General features: G+C 36.6%; 1 long non-coding RNA gene across 1 annotated transcript in view; it reads left to right on the top strand.

Moving 5' to 3' along the window:
- Positions 1-646: 646 nt before the first annotated feature.
- LOC136841226 (uncharacterized) overlaps positions 647-6,164 on the top strand; it is a 28,218-nt gene continuing 22,700 nt past the window's right edge. The window contains exon 1 of the long non-coding RNA XR_010853835.1: positions 647-681. This is a non-coding gene — a long non-coding RNA (uncharacterized lncRNA). The remainder of the gene's footprint in view (positions 682-6,164) is intronic.

Genomic DNA, 6,164 nt, shown 5'->3' with positions numbered 1-6,164 from the left:
TTATGATAATTCAACCACTGTTCTATTGTAGTCTGTTTCGATGAATCTTGCCGAAGAGCACGAAGAACGATCATATCCTGGATATACAGCAGGTTTTGAAAAGCGTGTTATGGTAGTGGTACGGAGACTAAGGACACTGTACCGCCGAATGTTACCCAGCGGAAGAATACTAGAAATGTTGCCAGAATCAGTGCATTGCATATTTATCAATAATACCTAGAATACTATGTGAAAATACAGATATCAAAATAAAAAAACTTGAATACAAGGATATATACAGTTTTAATAAAAATGTTCATTGCAACTGTATTTGATGAGACAGGAACTAGTTGTTTAATCGGAGAGAACTGTCACACGGTTCATTTCATTCTCGGCACCGAGACAGAGGAAACCATCAAAGTTTAGACTCTAAAAAGACTAGTCATGTAATGAGTGCATTTACAGGTTTTTCGTATAAAGTCGTGGTCTGAACCGTGAAGCACGTGCATTTCTGTAAGGGGGTCAGTGGTGTATGAAAATTTCGTGCAGTGCAATCGCAATCGTGTATAATGAGTGTAGTCAAGCTTCAACAGCTGCTTCATTTCAAGTTTCGGCCTAGCAGCTCCTCCATTGAATGTTACGAATAATACAGTCACTATAGTCTGGGCAGAGTCATCATTCCAGAGCCATAGCGTCCGAGAGGTAAGAAGAGTTTAGCTTTGCATATGACGGTGAATGTCTAACATATCATCGGATTTTTATTTAACAAAAGCTGTATTCAGTAGGCGGGTAGTGAAAGCCTGATTGCCATTTGGATAAAACTGGAGGCTGCTACCGCGCCCCTCTGGCTCGGTAACAGCAAAATGGAAATGAACGTAAATACATAAAACAAAAGACGGCAACTAATATAAACATAAGCAGGGACCTCATTTGGTGTCTAATAGTGGAGGGGGAGGGTTCATTCTGAAAATTATACGATTAATATTGGTGTATATTAATGCCATGTAAATAGGAATATGTGGATGATATTAAAGGGAAAAAGATGACTGATTTATAAGTATTAGTCAGTCAACAAGTTTAAAAGGATTCCAAAAAAAAAACCTTGAAATCCATTATAATGCACTACTTATCTTGACCAACCGAGCGACTCGGCCTAGCCGCCTAGACCGGACAATTAACTTTAACTATATATTTACGAGGAGTAGACCAGAATGATAGTGAAATACCAACAATCAATTAGCAAAGTTGTTCCCGACCGAAATTATGGTGAATCTTTTATAAGTTGGAAGAAGCTTGTCCCCCATTGTATCGCTTATGGCCTCTAGCCATGTGATAGGGTAGCTTCTAAACAGAGCCATTCCATTTTCAGGTCAACCATTGTGTTAGTTTCAACTCTAAAACATAATAATATATATATTTGTAGAAAAACAATGTCAAATAGGAAATCAAAGGCTTAGATGAAGGAAAAATAATAATAAACTCACAGACAGCTGCTGCAAGCGTTGGCGTTTGCCGACGTTGTATGTAAACAATGGGATAGGTTAGTCAAAATTTAAATGAACGATTAACCTGACCATGAACCTAATGAAAAATTATATAATATATTTCTTTATTATTGTTTGTGTTGCGTATATATTTTATATTATTAATAGCCTCATTTCCAGCATCAGTTATATAAAACTTGGAGTAAAAAAAATGGGGGGATACGTCTCCCCGCTCCTCAGAGGACGCCCATGAACATGAACAGAAGACAAGAAAAAAAAAACAACGGGCGGTAAATGTCCCGCTCGTTGGATTACGGAAACCAGGCCACAGTAGTGGTGTTCAGTTTTGCCGCCATTTGTACTGTGGCTAATCATCGCAACCAATAATTTTCTCTATTCTCCACAAACATGAATCCCCATTGTCGTCATGGCTTTTGTAAATAAAGATATCAGTCAATATTTGGTGAGTTTAGCAAGATATGGACTATCAGCGTTATGAGGTTGGAATCATTAGCATTGTCATGTAGATACGTTGCCTTTCCGCAAAAACACGCTAGGCTCAGTTATCCTGACAACCTTTGACGGCTACACCAAAAAAAACCCAGAAAGAGTTAGTTTATATATATATATATATATATATATATATATATATATATATATATATATATATATAGAGAGAGATAGATGTGTGTGAGAGAGAGAGAGAGAGATAGGAGAGGTAAAGTTATATGGTTAGTTCGATACATCGTGTTGGAGTCACGTGCTTTGAATGTAGAATATTTGGGCAGTAGCTGAACATAGATCGATGGTCTTTCCCAAAGTTTCACTAAGTTCTTTGGTGCAATGCAGTATGCGATTTTTATTTCCTTGAATGTCTGTTCTGACTTCTCAAATGATGGGCAAGAATGAAAAGCTGATTTGTTTTATTAACCACCTTTTCAGTGACGTGGTCGTTTCAGTACGGGAAGACATTTGCTCGCGAATCATTTTGAACTCCTTATCTTTTCGTTCAGTATAACATTTCACTCTGGCCAGTATAAACAAGTTGCTTGGTAGACAAACCTTTAAGGAAATATGATGATATCCAAAAAAAAAAAATGTAAAATATTGAAAAAGGATAGCCATGGGAAAGAAATCTTGTTAGCTCTTTCCCATTTGCTTTAATCCACGTAATAGGCCAGCGTAATTTGTCAAAGAATATAATAAAATCATCCCAGATCGCTGTTCATAAAGTCAACATTTCATCCGTAAACATCGAAATATAACTTTAGGCGTCGTAAGGTGTATACAAAGATTTCTAATACTCGATTATAGAGTTGCCAACACTTGGCTAAGTGGAATGCTTATGCTGCAGCCGAATTTCTACCAGTAAAAACTCCCAATAAATAAAGAACATTTTTGGAAACAGTTCAACTAATTTTTGTTTTCTTTTTATGCTAAACGGGAAATGGTCAGCATATGGTCAGTTTGCTGGACAATAAAGCTAATACATTCTTTAAGGGTATCGTAGTCGTTAAGGAATGTATTTGTCAACCTACTGATTTTATAACATGAAGGGAAATATTTGAAGTATTGAATTTTATACAAAATTATCCTGAATATTTACGAAAGGTAGGGACTAAAAGTAAAAAAAGAAAGACAACCATTTCTACAGTTTATGCCTAAAAGACCCTGCAAATGAAATGACAGGTCTTTGTGACGTTGTCTTGGCGATTTTGGTGACCATAAAAAATAAGGGAGTTTTGGTTTATCAGACGGCGTTAACAAAAATTCTGTGCTTTTCGTGCCCGAAGCTTTTTACACAGCATATCTACCTACTGTAACTTCATTTTTTAGTATTGGTCCTTGCCACTGAGTAGCTTTATCAAGTTAACGGTTTTAGTTTTACCATCTTTGATGTTTATTTTTATGATAACCGGTTTTAAAATGTTTTACAATCTTTGATGTTTAGTTTTTATATAAAAGGATATATGACACCTAAATACCTATATATATATATATAGTTATTAAAATATATATATATATATATATATTATAACATTTATGTATGAATACCATCCTCTGACAATTAACGCCAGGGTTCGATAATGTAGTTTTCTTTGTGTGTGTGTGTGTGTGTGTACAAGTGTCTTTTGAACGTTTGAAGTCAATTTTTATGACCTAGTAGTTTGAAGATATTGGTTCCCTAATGTCCTACAACTATGATGGGGCCATAGAAGGGAACTGAGGTTTTTGGGTTGGGGGAGGGGAATACAAAATGAGTAAAGTAGTAAGGAAGTATTCTAACATCCCCGTGAAAGCATACTTCTGCAAGTTCTGATTTTTATTAAGATAAGGTTTATTGAATGTTTAACCTTATCAAAAATTTTAACTGTAAACTATAATTGTATTCAGAATTTGAAATTATGCATTTCCTTTTTTTAGTGGGTATTTTGAAGGTTTTTAAAATGATATCACACATTAGGTAAGTACCTAGGTTATGTTAATTCAGGGCCAGTTGTGGACCAGGCACCCTAGGTTAGGTGAAGTGAGGTAAAATTAGGTTAGTTTACAACCCCAGGTTAGGTTAGGTGGGGGAATAGATGGTAGCAAATTGCTACCCCCCCCCCAACCCACCTGTTAGGCCAGGTAAGGGTCCAGTGGCCTAAGTTAGGTTAGGGTTAAGCTGCAACCTATTTATTGTAATTAACAGTGTCCTAGGTTAGGTTATTTTGGGGGCTCAGGGTAGATGAAGCATCCTTCTCTAGATAAGGACCCAGCATCGTAGGCTTGGTTTAGGACAGATGTAGTTAGGTTAAGTCAGAAATCTTAAGTAGCTAACCTTTTAATTTTAATTTACAGTAGCCTAACATAGGTTAGTCAGTGGGTCTAAGGAGCAACCCTAAACCTAGGTTTGGTTTCTTATTAACTCTAAACAATCTATGATGCCCTACTAAGGGATTCAGCGCCGATGAAACACGGTTTTTCGGCAACATCTTTTTATCAAAGCATCAGATAAAGGAGAAAGTTGGCAAGTGCATATTTTATAACCCTACCTAATTTTTGCAAGTATTATTTTGATATTAGCAAGGCCAAGAGAAAGAGAGGGTCTGGTTACTTCCCCCCAAAAATCCCCCATGAAGGCAGAGCTTTGTCTACCTCCTTATTGTGCCAGCAGGTGAATGCCGTAATGAGCAGGTACCTACCTCTAAGATACGTCATCGCCTGTGTAGTTACCCCAAGTGGGAGGCGACTCCACCCAATTGGTTAACCTTGTCTTTCTTGGCCTTAGGTATTAGTACCCATCCTAGGCTTCAGCGATATCAATGATGGCGAGCAGGATTTGTCATCGTCCCCTTGATTGCATTATCATTCTCAATAATTATTATTATTATTATTATTATTATTATTATTATTATTTATCTTATATAGTTCTTTTCTATCCTCCTTATGATTCGCACCTTCAGGCTCAGCAGTTGTTCAGGACTAACTTGTTGGCTTGATATTCTTCCATTTGCGGAATATTCGTAGTTTTTATTAAAATTACAATAACGTTCAGTGTTAGGTTCAATTCATCCACGATAATGAACCAGCTCGTTGGTCATCCTCTCATTTGGTTAGAAGGTCTGAAGAAACATTTATTCAGGATTGGTATTTATGGGGAGGTCAATCGGTGCTGAATTATGATTTTGCCTCAGGGCATGTTTCGACGGAACTTATCAGCCAAGTCGATGTTTGTTTCAAGTCTTGCGTGCGAGCGGCGTTCAGTGCTGAGGATGAAGAGAAGAATTTCGATCCTGGATGCGGAATGATGATTTCATTTCCCTCATGGGGATTGTCTCGGTATGTCTCCTGGTCAATGTCATTGTTTTTATTTCAGTTAATGTAACCCATAGCGTACGAGCTATTTTTCTTCCGAGGAGTTTTTTTATTCATCCATCAGCACCCTAAACAGCTCTCGTACGCAAGACGAAAAACCAAACGCTGCAAATAACAGGTAATGGTAGGAATCAAGATTTTGAGATCAAGACCTATTATTTACCTACTTAATATCGTTTCTTACCTTCTGTAACCACGATTTATACTGATATTTATGGTAAAGAAAGTACATTGGAATCGATTTTGATTGATAGGAACATATTGACTTATAACCACTGTTTTAATAAATATGTTTTAAATATACAAATGAAACGTCATAACACCGTGCATAATTTATTTACAAAATGTCTTCATCGTCACGCTTTTAATAAGAGGTCATCAGGGTCTGCCTCTTCATATATTATTATTAGCGATATTCAAAAGATGACTGGTTTATCCATTATTATTATTATGGATTATTTTGTGGAGTTTTTCAGCTCCTGCCCACACAGTTGGGTTGGCCAAGTAACTACCCACTTTAGAAATAATTACCATTTTCTTGACACTATAGTAAATCTTGCCAGTGGGTCTTCATCCACATAATGAACCAGTCTATAGCTCATTTGTTAGATCTACATCAAATGCAGTCTTGCTACCACGGGGACAATTCCGTTTTGTTTTCCTGCTGGCCGTTATGGAATTTATTTTGAAACCTAGAATCACTTAAGTAAATCCATTCAATGCCTATTGCCTCAATTGTGGATGGGTGGAGCCTCAATGATCATTGTTTTGTTTAGGTCACGAATTGTTTTAGGATCCTTTTTTTTTTGATTTTTCGTCATAAACGACTTCATTTTACTCTAT

The sequence above is a fragment of the Macrobrachium rosenbergii genome, chromosome 8 (genome assembly GCF_040412425.1).
Source record: "Macrobrachium rosenbergii isolate ZJJX-2024 chromosome 8, ASM4041242v1, whole genome shotgun sequence".
NCBI lineage: Eukaryota > Metazoa > Arthropoda > Malacostraca > Decapoda > Palaemonidae > Macrobrachium > Macrobrachium rosenbergii.
The sequence above is the reverse complement of the archived record's forward strand: the minus strand, read 5'-3'. Positions and strand labels throughout refer to the sequence as shown.